Below are 17,075 nucleotides of genomic sequence, written 5' to 3' on the forward strand. Positions count from 1 at the left end.
CTCTGGAGATCCTTTAAGCAGCGCTCTTAAACCCCTCTCCTCGCGCACCAGGAAACAAAGAGGGAAGAAAAAGTCTCTTGCCTCTTCGGCAGGTGCAGGCTTTTCCCCGAACTCCCTCCCGGCTAGTCGTGGTGCACTAACCCCTTCAGGCTATGTTCAAGCCGCCAACCCCAGTCCTCTCCCTGAGCTCCGTCCAAAACCAAAACCCGAGCCTCAGCTCGCAGCCCCGCCCGCCCCGGCGGGTGAGCAGCAAGCCTCTCGGGTTGGTGAGTGCTGGTCGGCACCGATCGTCTGTGCAGGAATCTCCCCGCTTTGCCCTCCGCACCCGTCGCTGTGCACTACTCCGCGGTCCCGAAACTCCCCCCTCTGCCTCCCGCAGTCTCCGCCCACGGAGGGGCTTCCTAGTGTGTGGAAACTTTTCCTCCTTCACAGCTCCCTCCCACTGGTGCAGGTGCCGTCCTTATTCTTTTGTCTGTTTTTTTCTTTTGCCCTACCCAGGTACGTGGGGAGTTTCTTGCCTTTTGGGAGGTCTGAGGTCTTCTGCCAGCCTTCAGTAGGAGTTCTGTAGGAGTTGTTCCACGTGTGGATGTATTTCTGGTGTATCCGTGGGGAGGAAGGCGATCTCTGCGTCTTACTCTTCCGCCATCTTCAAGGTCCCCCCTCCACATCTTAATCCATTCATCTCTTGATAAACATTTAGGTTGCTTCCATGTCTTGGCTATTGTAAATAGTGCTGCTATGAACATTGGGGTGCATGTATCTTTTTGAATTAGAGTTTTGTCCAGATATATGCCCAGGAGTGGGATTGCTGGATCATATGGCAATTCTATTTTTAGTTTTTTAAAGAACCTCCATACTGTTTTCCATAATGGCTGTACCAATTTACATTTCCACAAACAGTGTAGGAGGATTCCCTTTTCTCCACACCCTCTCCAGCATTTATTATTTGATATTTACAAATATCTAGTTATAGTCTAATAAAGTTATTATTTTTCTACTTTCCCTATACTGCTAGCACTCTAGAATCTTTAAAAGTCATTTCCTTTTTGTCTTAATGTTGTCATGGTGTTTTGTTTTACCTACACTTTAAACCCCTTAAAACATTTCTATTATTGTTTTGTACATTAAACAACTATCTTCATCTATTTACTCTTTTTTAATACATTTTAATTCCATTGTATGTTTCTGTGTTCATATTTTAGATCAGCTTTTTTTTTTTTCTGCCTAAAGAACTTGCTTTAATTTAGACTCTTAACTATGTTCCTGTTATTGACAAATTCCTTCAGTCTTTGCCTGCAAACATCTTTAGTTACCTTTTATTTTTGAAGGATAAGGGTATATTCACTTGTTAGTGAATTCTGGGTTGGCAGTATTTATACTTTGGAAATATAAAGATGTCATTCTGCTGCCTCTGACTTCTATCATTAGTGTTCATAAGACAGCTGTCATTCTTATGGTTGTTTGAAGAGAAGGTATCTTTCTTCTTTTGGCTGACTTTTATGATTTACTTTTTTATTCTTTGCTTTGCAGCAGGTTTACTAAGAAATGCCTAGGTAAACTTTATTTTTTTATACACCATACTGCTAAAAGTACAATTAAATTTTGTATACCTGGGCATCTTTCTTCATTTTTAGAAAATTCTTAGTCATTCGTCCTTTGAATATTGCTTTTGACCCGTTATTTCTCTTCTGTCCTTCTAAGATTTTGATTATAATAATAATAAATCTTTGGAGAGTGTCCAAAGTATCTGTGTTCTGTTCTGTTCTGTTCTGCACTTTTCCCCAGTGCTTCAGTTTGTGTATTTTTTGTTGACTTTCTCCTACATAACTGATGATTTGTTGTAATGTGTACATTTATAACTACCCATTAGTCATAATTTCAGATATTACATTTTTTGTTTCCAGTGCCAACTGATTTATTTTTGATAGATTCTAATTCTTTGGTAAACTTCATTAACTTTTAATCTATTTCTCTATTTTTTTCACTATTTTCATTAACATATTAATCATAGTTATTTTAAAGTACTTTTTTGCTAATTCTAATATATGAAACATTGGTGTAGCTGCATCTACTTTCTGTCTTTTCCCTTGATTCTTGGTCATATTTTTTTTTCTTAGTCTGTTTAAATTTTTTTACACCAGTTAGTGTTTAATAAAATAATTCTGAGGTTCTTGATGATATTATATTCCACTTAGTAAAGTTTATCTTTTCCTCTGTCAGTCAGATACATGAAGTACTGGAGTGATTTTTCCATCATTGTTGGTATTCATGAGCTCTAAGATATTTATAGTAGTTGCTTTAGAGTGGATTTTAAACCTTGGAATAAATTGGTCTAAATAATCTCTATGATTCCTTCCAATTGTTATATGTTACTATCTGTAGAATCAAAACTAATCTGACATGCAACAATCACGAAAATGAGACTATTTATAAAATACACATATAGTTCTATATAACTTCTGATTATAAGTAATCTTGAAATAAGTATCAATTAACATAATATGAAGCAGTTTGTTATAGTGGAATATTTACTTCTGTGGAAAAGTGTAGTTTTAGTCTAGCCTGAGTTATAAATTTTCCTATATATATTTTCTGGTATTTGGTGTGTTACTTGATCTGTTTCCCTCAACTGTAAGTGGACAGTTTGATGATCTAAGTGACATGAAAGAGAGCATCATGTAGTAGCTGCATTAAGAATATTTTAAGCATAGGAAGTAATGTGAAGCCTGTTAGGTAAGGATGCGTCTGGGCTGTTAAAGGAACAAAAGTTTTCTGTTGCTGGAGCAGCTTGAGAAGGGAAGACTGTGAAGCTGAGAAGTAGTTCAGATCAATGCTTAGAGGATATTGTAAATACTAGATTTTTATAGGGAGGAGGATCCAAAACAGTGACGGGTCATTCAGTTCCAGTTCCAGGGTAGTGGAGAGATGGTGGGGACACAAGTGTGGAAACAGGAAGGTCAGTCTGAGTCACAACAGTCCAGCAAGAGCTAATGAAGCTTAAATGCGGATGTTAGTGGTGAAGTGTAAGATGGTTTCAGATGGGTTGCACTTCACTGATAGGATTTGCTGTTGCATATGATAGAGAAAAGTCAGTGATAACATTTATTATATCTTATGTGTTTCTGTCTCCCCCATTACAATAAACTCTTTGAGAAGGACCATGTCATAAATTTCATTATCATCTAAGTCATATTATCTAATATAAACAAAATATATTATATATATATTAGATGTTCCAGTAACTAAGGTTAAAATTTACTTTATAAATCAATACATTTTTACAGAGAGAGTATAATTTATTTCCATTCTGAAAGCACATTGCCCAGTGTTACATTGGTACTTGTGCATGAGACACTTTGCCACTGTAATAGTGAGCACTTAGTATTGTCATTTGCTTTCTCCATCTTCTTCTTCCTCTTTTTTCCTCTTTTCCTCTAACAACTGCTTTCTCCTCCTCCCTTTCCTTCTCCTTTTCTTTGTTATCATCCTCCTCTTTCTTTTTCCTGCAAGAACCTGATATTATGGCCTAACAACAGTTAGCTAAAAGTGATTTTATTAGACACTTTGATCATCAGTGGCAGAAAAGCTGCCCCCCAAGAATGCCAGTTCAGCAGTATGCAAAGAGCCACACCTTATCTATCTTATTAGAGAAGTACATAAGCCACCTAATAAAGTTTGCTACTGTAGAAATGTCATACTTCTCTACCACAGGTTGTCGTTTCTTTTTAAAAAAGTAAAACCTTGTTTTCTAGTTGTCTCTTTTTTTCTAATGTTGTGTAACTAGTCTTAACTGTTAGGGGAAGAGCAGTTTAAAATACTGTTTAAGTGAAATCAAAGTGTTGATTTGTCTTAGTATAAATAGTTGGGATCTAAAATATAAGAAAATGACTAATGCACCACTTACTTCTGGTTTACTGATAAATGTGTTCAAATTTTTATTCAAATTATTAAAAATTTAGTTTCCATATAAGTACTTTTATATAAGTACTTCTATATGTTTCCACACTGTGACAATATATAATAAATGGTAAATTCCTAAGTCTGTAACCAGGATACTTTTTCTTGTTTATATTCTGTGAACATGTCACCACAATCTGTTTAATAAACATATTCATCATTTCCAAAAGTTTCCTCCCACGCTCTTTATTTGTAATAATAATAATTATTATTATTACTATTTTATGATAGGAACACTTAACATAAGATCTACCATTTTAGCAAATTTTTAAACATATAATACTGTACAGTTAACTATAGGCACTAGGCTTTACACTAGTCTCTAGGACTTCTTTATCTTGCATAATTGAAACTTTGTACCTTTGATTAAACCAACCATTTCCCACTTTCCCCAGTCCCTGGCAATCGCCATTCTACTCTCTGTTTCTATTTTAGATTCCTCATAGAAATGGTATCATATAGTTTTAGTCCTTCTGTATCTGGCTTATCTCAATTAGCATAATATTCTCCAGATTCATTCATGTTGTACAAATAACAGGATTTTCTTCTTTTTTAAGACTGAATAAATTCTGTTGTATGTGTATACTACATTTTCTTTATCCATTCATCTATTGCTGTAATTATTGGACACATTGAATGTAAAGAGCATTTTGTGATGACTTGAATTAAAGAGAAATTCAGCAAAAGTTGGAATTAGAGATGGAGTAATGTAATGAGGGGATGGTGGTGATGTAGTATTCCTGGCAATAATAGTGGTAATTATAATCACAATATCTACTTCCTGTTTGATTAAAATGTACAATATAGTCTATGAATAATTTTCTGTCCATATGTGTTTTTAATAAGAAAAGTGGAAGAAGTATATCAGAGTTTTGGGAAGCCAGTTGCAGGTTTAGTAGGCTGCTTTACATTTATGTTATCCATAGAAGCATGTCCCCAAACCAAAGGTATAGAGGGCATAATGAAACAATTTTATCCATTGTTGTTGCCACAGTATTTAAAAATTCTAATTAACAGCATTATTAATTAAACTGAAAAAATTATATTTATCTGGGTTTTAAAGCATTATGTTATCATGTAACAAACTGTATTAGTTAACTAATATATTGATTATGTTTTCTGATTTTTTGAAAGATATTATAGCACATGATCAAGTATAAGACTAGACTGTGAATCTCGGTTCTGCATTTTATGTCCTTGTGACCTTGGGAAACTTACCTAAGTTCTCTGGATGCTTTAGTTTCCTTAAAATGAGGCTTATTAAAGTAACTACCACACATGATGCTTTTGAGGATTAACTAAGTTAAAAAACAAAAATGATGCTTATAATGGTGCTATATACCTAATTATTATCATCACAAGGGAAATCAATTTCCCTTCACAACAGCTCTGTGAAGTACAGAGTAAAGGGCAAAAGAATATTGACTACTGGAAGAACAGGTTAATTCAGGAGAATTTGGGTTCTGGGAAGGGAGGGAAAATTGCTACAGAAATGAAGTTAGTGAGGTAAGAAAAACTTCTTGATCAAAGAGAGTAGATAGATCTCAATTTATAACTTGCCTAGAATAAGCATTTCTCAGTATCTTTTCCTTCTAGCTCCTAGAATATAAACATCACCACCAAAAGGAAAGCATCAATAAAATAGAGGCTTGAAAATCTTCAGATTCATCCTCTATATAAATGTTTCAATTTTGTTTACAGAGAAATCATAATGTACATAACATAGAAATCATCTGTAGGAAGAGTGATTGATGTAGTAACACTGCAAGTTAAGGAAAATTCCCGTGGGAAAATCTTATGTTACTGGAATATGACACTTGAAATGTATACAGAAAATGCAGAATGAAAAGGTGGTAAGGAATAAACCATTTATTTTTAAATACTGACAGTTGAAAATATTCTGTATTGTTGTATTAGATCCATCAGTTCAGTAAACTGAAACACAGTACCTGAGACTAAGAAATTGTCAATTTTTTCGTTGATGAAGAAGTTGGAGTTTTGTTTTTGTGTCACTGTGGAATGCAACAGAATAAGCCCACATTAAACTCATATATTTTATTTTATTTTTTATTTTGTTATTTTTTTAACATTTTTATTGGAGTATAATTGCTTTACAATGGTGTGTTAGTTTCTGCTTTATAACAAAGTGAGTCAGCTACACATATACATATATCCCCATATCTCCTCCTTCTTGTACCTCCCTCCTACCCTTCCTATCCCACCGCTCTAGGTGGTCACAAAGCACTGAGCTGATCTCCCTGTGCTATGTGGCTGCTTCCCGCTAGCTATCTATTTTACATTTGGTAGTGTATATATGTCCATGCCACTCTCTCGCTTCGTAAACTCATATATTTTAAATATTGAATTGGAGGCATATTATATGCTTTTTAAAAAACTAAGTTTCATTGAGGTATAGTTGACATAAAATTACAAATATTTAAAAGGTAGAATTTGATATTTAAATGGTAGTTTTGACATATGTATATACCTGTGAAATCATCAACATATTCAGTTTTTACAAACCTAAATAAGTCTATTTTCAACAAATCCAGTACCTCGTGGTGACCTTTTATCCACTTTTGATCCATGGTGACCAATTACCCATTTGTATACTTAGAGATATTCCTTAATGGTTTTATATGCAATATTATTACACTGTCCTTACAGTTATACTGTCAAAACTGTTATCCTTTTCTTTACCTTGCCAATTACTCAGTTCTAGTACGACTTTCTTTATGAAACTTTCCTGATGTCCTCTTCAGCAGAAATCTTTTCCTCTTTGAACAGCCTTTACTCTGTTTTATAGCCCATTGACTATATTACCTACCAGTGAACTTGCAGATTAGCACAACCCTTATGGATCATAAGTTTCCTGAGGCAGAATAAGTCTGATTTTTCTTTGTACTCATTTCAAGGCCTAACACATAGTGTGTATTCAATTGTGTACAACATAGATTGATGAACAGAGATTTTCTATCCTAAATTTGTAAGCCTGTTCTTCATTTAACAGATCATATTAGCTATCCAGACAAGAGCCCTTATCATTAATAAAAGAGGGCAGGAAAGGAGGAAGGGAGGGAGAGAGGAAGAAAGGAAGCAAAGTAGGAAAAAAAGATCACCAGGAAAGACAATAGCTTTAGTTTTAGTAGTAAAGTTAACAGAGAGATATTAAGATTTCTATCTGAAAAATATTTTAGGAATATGTAGATTCATACTGGCACTTGCACACATTACTGCACTCTTTAAAAATACAAGTTTCTAGTTATTTTGGCATATTAAATTTTAATTATATAATTCACCTATGAGCTACATAAAAAACTTAAATATGACACTGTTTTATTTTAAAAGATGGAACAAAGGAGATACTTTAATTAAAAATAATAAAAACTTATTCTCCCCAGAAAAATCTTTGTTTTTTAACCTTCTGCCACTTAGATTCTAAGAATAAGCTCAGGAATATCGCACTGAACTATATGCTGCAGTATGACATGGTTTATGCTTAGGGACTTTAGATCGATAATAACTAAAGTGTAGTGTGACAGGGAAATATATGTTTAAATTCTATATGGAACTTTATTTTACTTCTATCATTTGGTTTTTAAATTCTTTTTAAGGGACTTCCCTGGTGGTGCAGTGGTTAAGAATCCACCTGCCAGTGCAGGGTACATGGTTTCAAGCCCTGGTCCCAGAAGATCCCACATGCCGCAGAGCAACTAAGCCTGTGCGCCACAACTACTAAGCCTGTGCGCCACAACTACTGAGCCTGTGCTCTAGAGCCCACGAGCCACAATTACTGAGCCTTCATGCCACAACTACTGAAGTCTGCCTAGAGCCCACATCTGCAACAAGCCAAGCCACTGCAATGAGAAGCCCGTGCAACACAATGAAGAGTAGGCCCCACTCACTGCAATTAAAGAAAGCCTGCATGCAGTAACAAAACCCCAACGCCGCCAAAAATAAATAAATTAATTTTAAAAAATTAGTTCCTTTAAAAAAATAATTAAATTCTTTTTTATTCCCCTATCATTTCAACATACATAATGAACTTGACCAATATAAATAGATAGGGACATTAGAAATTTGAGTTGCTTTAAGTTATATGACACACTAGAGATGAGAAGAAAGAATTGAACAAATATAAATAATGAGCATAAGATTGGGATACAAAATTGTCCTTTGTATAAGAAAATTGGAGCGTGCAACTGGATATTTAAAATGTAAAATTATTTAGAGATATTAAATCATAGATACAATGTATATGAAGCTCTTATGTCTTCCCAGACTCCACCCTCCTCTCCAAAAAAAAGATGAGATTATAAACACTAGTTAGCACCTTCCACACCTTTCTTACATATTTTTCATTCATGAAAAAGCTTTATGTGCCCATGTTAGACATTCAGAACAAGCATTAAAATAATAGAAACAAAGCCAAACATAATGAACTCTGAGAAAAATATCAAACATATTAGAGTCCTGCAGTTAGGTATGACAAGTATTGCTTTTGCTTCTAAGACCCCACTAAATCAAAACAATGGGGCCGATGGTGCAGGATAATTTTCTCTGATAAGCTGCTGGAAGTATTATTTATGGTTGTTTATAAAATATGGTGTCACAATGGTACCATAGGCCATTGGTGTTTATAAAATATGGTGTCACATTGGCACCATGTCCTAGGCTGCCTAGGACCTCAGTGGTATTTATGGAATAGCTTATCTTTAGGTGCCCTCTGGTATACAAAATTCTTAAAGAAGGAATAGAAAGTATGTTCACCTATGTTTTCTAAAATCGCCCCTTATTTTTTACGACGTAATTAATCAACAGCTAAATGTGTGAAATTTTCACAAAGGAAACACATGCAAGTAAGCAACATGCAAATTTCTGTAAGGTTTTATTTCTGTTTATTTTTTGTTTGTTTTGCAGTTTCTCTCTATCAGGATAAGGATATTCCCTGCTGTTTCTAATTTCTTAAAAAACTAGAAAAACAAACTGTTGTTTTTGTGTATTTTTTCTTTTTACATTTTTGTCAAATGCTTTTTTTGCAACTACTGAGATGGTTTCCATCCTTAAAACTATAAATATTGTGAAATATATTGCTTTATGTTCTAATGTTAAAGTAAGCATGTGATCCTGAACGTAAACCCATTTGGTTAAGGTACAATATTATTCCTTTATATTATGAGATTTGATTTATAAAAATTCACTTAGTATTTTGACCTCTAGGTTTAAGATAAAGATTGGCTTGTATTTGTTTCTTGTAATGTCCTTATAAAATTTTGTTGCCGTTGTGATAATGGTCTCATAGAATGAGCTAAGAACTTTTCTCACATTTTCTATTTTCCCATAGAATTTCTGTAAAATTAGTGTTATTTCTTCCTTCAGTGTTTGGGAGAAATTATCAATGAGACCACTTAGGCCTGGAGACTTGACAAACTCCTTTGCCATACAGACTCAAATTCTTACCTTGATTGATATAAGAATAGCTAACTTGCTTCCTTTTGTTCGTATTTACATAGTAGAACTAATTTCTTCCTTTTATTGGCAACCTCACTGTGACCACGTATGCAATATATGTCTATCATAAATAAAATGTAATTAGTTTTACTAACCAATCTTACAATTTTGGACATTTAATTTTAGCATTTAATATGTTTTAACTTAATATAAATACTGTTATTTCTCCTTTTAAGCAACAATCTTATTATTTCCCTCTTTATGTTCTTTGTTGTCTTCATATGGATTAAACAAATACTTTTCTTTTTTCATTTTACCTTCTCTTAGCTTTCACTGTGTGTGTGTGTGTGTGTGTGTGTGTGTGTGTGTGTGTGTGCGTATGTAGGTGTCCTAGAAAGTACAACACACATCCTTGAGTTACTTTATTCTAATTTAAATTATGACCATTGCCACATCCAAAACAAGCTTCAGCCTTAGTAGACTTTATTGAATTAATGTACTTTCAGATTTTACATTTTTTCATGCATTTTTAACCTACATATATTTTAAATTTTATGATATTTTTCTTGTCTAGTTAACAGTTACTCAAATATATTTACTTTTTGTAATGCTCCTAATTACTTTTCACATTTCCCTGCTTTCTTTTTATTTTATTTTATTTATTTTTTTATACAGCAGGTTCATATTAATCATCCATTTTACACACATCAGTGTATACATATCAAACCCAGTCTCCCAATTCATCACACCCCCACCCCCACCCACCACTGCTTTCCCTCCTGATGTCCATATGTTTGCTCTCTACATCTGTGTCTCAATTTCTTCCCTGCAAACCCATTCATCTGTACCATTTTTCTAGGTTCCAAATATATGCATTAATATGCGATATATGATTTTCTCTTTCTGACTTACTTCACTCTGTATGACAGTCTCTAGATTCATCCACGTCTCTACAAATAAACCAATTTTGGTCCTTTTTATGGCTGAGTAATATTCCATTGTATATATGTACCACAATGTCTTTATCCGTTTGTCTGTCAATGGGCATTTAGGTTGCTTCCATGACCTGTCTATTGTAAATAGTGCTGCAGTGAACATTGGGGTGCATGTGTCTTTCTGAATTCTGGGTTTCTCTGGGTGTATGCCCAGTAGTGGGATTGCTGGGTCATATGGTAATTCTATTTTTAGTTTTTTAAGGAACCTCCATACCATTCTCCATAGTGGCTGTATCAATTTACATTCCCACCAACAGTGCAGGAGGGTTCCCTTTTCTCCACACCCTCTCCAGCATTTGTTGTTTGTAGATTTTCTGATGATGCCCATTCTAAGTGGTGTGAGGTGATACCTCATTGTGGTTTTGATTTGCACTTCTCTAATAATTAGTGATGTTGAGCAACTTTTCATGTGCTTTCTTGGCCATCTGTATGTCCTCTTTGGAGAAATTTCTATTTAGGTCTTCTGCCCATTTTTGAATAGAGTTGTTTGTTTTTTTAATATTGAGCTGCATGAGCAGTTTATATATTTTGGAGATTAATCCTTTGTCTGTTAATTCATTTGCAAATATTTTCTCCCATTCTGAGGGTTGTCTTTTCATCTTGTTTGTAGTTTCCTTTGCATTGCAAAAGCTTTTAAGTTTCATTAGTTCCCATTTGTTTATTTTTGTTTTTATTTCCATTACTCTAGGAGGTGGTTCTAAAGAGATCTTGCTGTGATTTATGTCAGAGTGTTCTTCCTATGTTTTCCTCTGAGAGTTTTATAATGTCCATTCTTACATTTAGGTCTCTACTCCATTTTGAGTTTATTTTTGTGTATGGTATTAGGGAGTGTTCTAATTTCATTCTTTTACATGTAGCTGTCCAGTTTTCCCAGCACCATTTATTGAAGAGACTGTCTTTTCTCCACTGTATATCCTTGCCTCCTTTGTCATACATTAGTTGACCATATGTGCGTGGGTTTATCTCTAGGCTTTCTATCCTGTTCCACTGATATATATTTCTGTTTTTGTGCCAGTACCATATTGTCTTGATTACTGTAGCTTTAGAATCAGTCAGGGCGTCTGATTCCTGCAGCTCCATTTTTTTCCCCTCAACACTGCTTTGACTATTTGGGGTCTTTTGTGTCTCCATACAAATTTTAAGATTTTTTTGTTTTAGTTCTGTAAAAAATGCCATTAGTAATTTGATAGGGATTGCATTGAATCTGTAGACTGCTTTGGGTAGTATAGTCATTTGCACAATATTGATTCTTCTAATCCAAGAACATGGTATATCTCTTCATCTGTTGGTATCATCTTTAATTTCTTTCAACAGGGTTTTACAGTTTTCTGCATACAGGTCTTTTGTCTCCCTAGGTAGGTTTATTCCTAGGTATTTTATTTTTGTTGCAATGGTAAATGGAAGTGTTTCCTTAATTTCTCTTTCAGATTTTTCATCATTAGTGTATAGGAATGAGAGAGATTTCTGTGCATTAATTTTGTATCCTGCAACTTTACCAAATTCATTAATTAGCTCTAGTAGTTTTCTGGTGGCTTCTTTAGGATTCTCTATGTATAGTATAATGTCATCTTCAAACAGTGACAGTTTTACTTCTTCTTTTCCAATTTGTACTCCTTTTATTTCTTTTTCTTCTCTGATTGCCGTGGCTAGGACTTCCAAAACTATGTTTAATAATAGTGGTGAGGGCTTCCCTGGTGGCACAGTGGTTGAGAGTCTGCCTGCCATTGCAGGGGACACGGGTTCGTGCCCCGGTCCGGGAAGATCCCACATGCCACGGAGCAGCTGGACCCGTGAGCCATGGCCACTGAGCCTGTGCGTCCGGAGCCGGTGCTCCGCAACAGGAGAGGCCACAACAGTGAGAGGCCCGTGTACCGCAAAAAAAAAAAAAAAAAAAAAATAGTGGCGAGAGTGGACATCCTTGTCTTGTTCCTGATCTTAGAGGAAATGCTTTCAAGTTTTCACCATTGAGGATGATGTTGGCTGTGGGTTTGTGGTATATGACCTTTATTATGTTGAGGCAGGTTCCCTCTATGCCCACTTTCTGGAGAGTTGTTATCATAAATGGGTGTTGAATTTTGTCAAAAGCTTTTTCTGCATCTATTCGAGGTGATCATATGGTTTTTACTCTTCAGTTTGTTAATATGGTGTATCACATTGATTGATTTGCATATACTGAAGAATCCTTGCATCCCTGGGATAAATCCCACTTGATCATGTTGTATGATCCTTTTAATGGTTGTTGGATTCTGTTTGTTAGTATTTTGTTGAGGATTTTTGCATCTATATTCATCAGTGATATTGGTCTGTAATTTTCTTTTTTTGTAGTACCTTTGTGGGTTTTCGTATCAGGGTGATGGTGGCCTAATAAAGTGAGTTTGGGAGTGTTCCTTCCTCTGCAATTTTTTGGAAGAGTTTGAGAAGGATGGGTGTTAGCGCTCCTCTAAATGTTTGATAGAATTCACCTGTGAAGCCTTCTGGTCCTGGACTTTTGTTTGTTGGAAGATTTTTAATCACAGTTTCAATTTTATTAATTGCTATTGGTCTGTTCCTATTTTCTGTTTCTTCCTGGTTCAGTCTCAGAGGGTTGTGCTTTTCTAAGAATTTGTCTATTTCTTCCAGGTTGTCCATTTTATTGGCATAGAGTTGCTTGTAGTAGTCTCTTAGGATGCTTTGTATTTCTGCAGTGTCTGTTGTAACTTCTTTTCATTTCTAACTTTATTGATTTGAGTCCTCTCCCTCTTCTTCTTGCTGAGTCTGGCTAATGGTTTATCAATTTTGTTTATCTTCTCAAAGAACCAGCTTTTAGTTTTATTGATCTTTTCTATTGTTTTCTTTGTCTCTATTTCATTTATTTCTGCTCTGATCTTTATGATTTCTTTCCTTCTGCTAACTTTGGGTTTTGTTCTTCTTTCTCTAGTTCCTTTAGATGTAAGGTTAGATGGTTTATTTGAGATTTTTCTTGTTTCTTGAGGTAGCCTTGTATAGCTATAAACTTTCCTCTTAGAACTGCTTTTGCTGAATCTCATAGGTTTTGGATTATCGTGTTTTCATTGTCATTTGTCTCTAGGTATTTTTTGATTTCCTCTTTGATTTCTTCAGTGATCTCTTGGTTATTTAGTAATGTCTTGTTTACATCCATGTGTTTGTGTTTATATGTTTTTTTCTCTGTAATTGATTTCTAATCTCATAGCATTGTGGTCAGAAAAGATGCTTGATATGATTTCAGTTTTCTTAAATTTACTGAGGCTTGATTTGTGACCCAAGATGTGATCTATCCTGGAGAATGTTCCGTGTGCACTTGAGAAGAAAGTGTAATCTGCTGTTTTTGGTTGGAATGTCCTATAAATATCAATTAAATCTATCTGGTCTATTGTGTCATTTAAAACGGTGTTTCCTTATTAATTTCCTGTTTGGATGATCTGTCCATTGGTGTAAGTGAGGTGTTAAAAGTCCCCCACTATTATTGTGTTACTGTTGATTTCCTCTTTTATAGCTGTTAGCAGTTGCCTTATGTATTGAGGTGCTCCTATGTTGGGTACATATATATTTATAGTTGTTATATCTTCTTCTTGGGTTGATCCCTTGATTGTTATGTAGTGTCCTTCCTTGTCTCTTGTAACATTCTTTATTTTAAAGTCTATTTTATCTGATATGAGTATAACTACTCTAGCTTTCTTTTGATTTCCATTTGCATGGAATATCTTTTTCCATCCCCTAACTTTCAGTCTGTATGTGTCCCTAGGTCTGAAGTGGGTCTCGTGTAGACAGCATATATATGAGTCTTGTTTTTGTATCCATTCAGCAAGACTGTGTCTTTTGGTTGGAGCATTTAACCCATTCACATTTAAGGTAATTATTATTTTTTTTATTTGCAGTATGTGGGCCTCTCAGTGTTGTGGCCTCTCCTGTTGCGGAGCACAGGCTCTAGACGCGCAGGCTCAACGGCCATGGCTCACGGGCCTAGCCACTCCGTGGCACGTGGGATCTTCCCAGACCAGGGCATGAACCCATGTCCCATGCATCAGCAGGCGGACTCTCAACCACTGCGCCACCAGGGAAGCCCTAAGGTAATTATTGATATGTATGTTCCTATTACCATTTTCTTAATTGTTTTGGGTTTATTTTTGTGGGTCCTTTTCTTTTCTTGTGTTTCCCACTTAGAGAAGTTCTTTTAGCATTTCTTGTAGAGCTGGTTTGGTGCTGCATAATTCTCTTAGCTTTGCTTTTCTGTAAAGCTTTTGACTTCTCCATCGTTTCTGAATGAGATCGTTGCTGGGTACAGTAATCTTGGTTGTACTTTCTTCCCTTTCATCACTTTAATTATATCATGCCACTCACTTCTGGCTTGTAGAGTTTCTGCTGAGAAATAAGCTGTTAACCTTATGGGAGTTCCCTTGTATGTTATTTGTTGTTTTTCCCTTGCTGCTTTCAGTAATTTTTCTTTGTCTTTAGTTTTTGCCAATTTGATTACTATGTGTTTCAGCATGTTTCTCCTTGGCTTTATCCTGCCCAGGACTCTCTGCACTTCCTGGACTTGGGTGGCTATTTCCTTTCCCATGTTAGGGAAGTTTTCAACTATAATCTCTTCAAATCTTTTCTCAGGTCCTTTCTATCTCTCTTTTCCTTCTGGGACCCCTCTAATGCGAATGTTGTTGTGTTTAATGTTGTCCCAGAGATCTCTTAGGCTGTCTTCATTTCTTTTCATTCTTTTTTGTTTATTTTGTTCTGCAGCAGTGAATTCTACTATTCTGTCTTCCAGGTCACTTATCCATTCTTCTGCCTCAGTTATTCTGCTATTGATTCCTTCTAGTGTATTTTTCATTTCAGTTATTGTGTTGTTCATCTCTGTTTGTTTGTTCTTGAATTCTTCTAGGTCTTTGTTAAACATCTCTTGCATCTTCTCCATCTTTGCCTCCATTCTTTTTCTGAGGTCTGGGATCCTTTTCACCATCATTATTCTGAATTCTTTTTCTGGAAGGTTGCCTATCTCCACTTCATTTAGTCATTTGTCTGGGGCTTTATCTTCTTCCTTCATCTGGTACACAGCCCTCTGACTTTTCATCTTTTCTATATTTCTGTGAATGTGGTTTTTGTTCCACTGGCTGCAGGATGGTAGTTCTTCTTGCTTCTGCTGTCTACCTTCTGGTAGATGAGGCTATATAGGAGGCTTGTGCAAGTTTCCTGATGGGAGTGGCTGGTGGTGGGTAGAGCTGGCTTTTGCTCAGGTGGGCAGAGCTCAGTAAAACTTTAATCCGCTTGAGTGCTGATGGGTGGGGCTGGGTTCCTTCCCTGTTGCTTGTTTGGCCTGAGGCAACCGAACACTGGAGCCCACCCAGGCTCTTTGATGGGTTATTAATGGTGGACTCTTGGAGGGCTCACACCAAGGAGTACTTCCCAAAACTTCTGCTGCCAGTTTCCTGTCCTCATGGTGAGACACAGCCACCCCTGCCTCTGCAGGAGACCCTCCCACACTAGCAGGTAGGTCTGGTTCAGTCTCCTATGGGGTCACTGCTCCTTCCCCTGTGTCCCGATGAGCACACTACTTTGTGTGTGCCCTCCAAGAATGGAGTCTCTGTTTCCCCCAGTTTTGTCGAAATCCTGCAATCAAATTCCACTAGACTTCAAAGTCTGATTCTCTAGGAATTCCTCCTCCCATTGCTGGATCCCCAGAATGGGAAGCCTTATGTGGGGCTTAGAACCTTCCCTCCAATGGGTGGACTTCTGTGGTATAAGTGTTCTCCAGTTTGTGAGTCGCCCACCCAGTGGTTATGGGATTTGATTTTATTGTGATTGTGCCCCTCCTACCGTCTCATTGTGGCTTCTCCATTGTCTTTGGATGTGGGGTATCTTTTTTGGTAAGTTCCAGTGTCTTCCTGTTGATTATTGTTCAGCAGTTAGTTGTGATTCTGGTGTTCTTGAAAGAGAGAGTGAGAGCATGTCCTTCTACTCCACCATCTTGAACCAATCCAAAAAACTTCCCTGCTTTCTTTTGGAACTTTTTCTTCCTAGTTTCCCTTTAATGTGTTTGTGCGTGTGTGTATGTGTGTGTGTGTGTGTGTGTGTGTGTGTGTGTGTGTGTGACTATTGCTGTCAGTTTGCCTTAGTATATGTTTTCCCAGCAATGCATTTATTTTGCCTTCAGTTTTAAAAGAATATTTCAACTGGATATAGAACTCTTGATTGATATTTAAAATTTTATTTCAGTGCTTTAAAGATGTCTTATTTTTTTCTGGCTTATTTCGTTTTTACCAACAATTCATTGTCATCTTTTTGCTCCTTAGCATGTGTTCCCCACCCAACTCCTCTACCATGGATTCTTATAAGATAGTTTTTCCTTTGTTTTTTAAAAATTTATTAGGGTATGCTTAGGTGTGAGAAATTTTGTAATTGTAATTTCTAGAGTAAATACCCAAAAGTATGTAAAAGAATATATTCATAGTAAGTTGAAAAAATATATACAAATAGTAAATTATTCAATCACTTTAAAGGAAGATTAAAAAGAAGAGACAGTGATATTGAAAAAGGTAAAACTTATGGAATAGAAATAATGATATGGGCCTTGTCAACCCACATAAGTCAGTAATTATATTTAATATATATATATAATTTAAAAATGTAACTAAAAAACTAAGATTGTTAGAAAAGAGACATGTATACAATACCCAATATATG

The sequence above is a fragment of the Phocoena phocoena genome, chromosome 1, assembly GCF_963924675.1.
Source record: "Phocoena phocoena chromosome 1, mPhoPho1.1, whole genome shotgun sequence".
Lineage (NCBI taxonomy): Eukaryota > Metazoa > Chordata > Mammalia > Artiodactyla > Phocoenidae > Phocoena > Phocoena phocoena.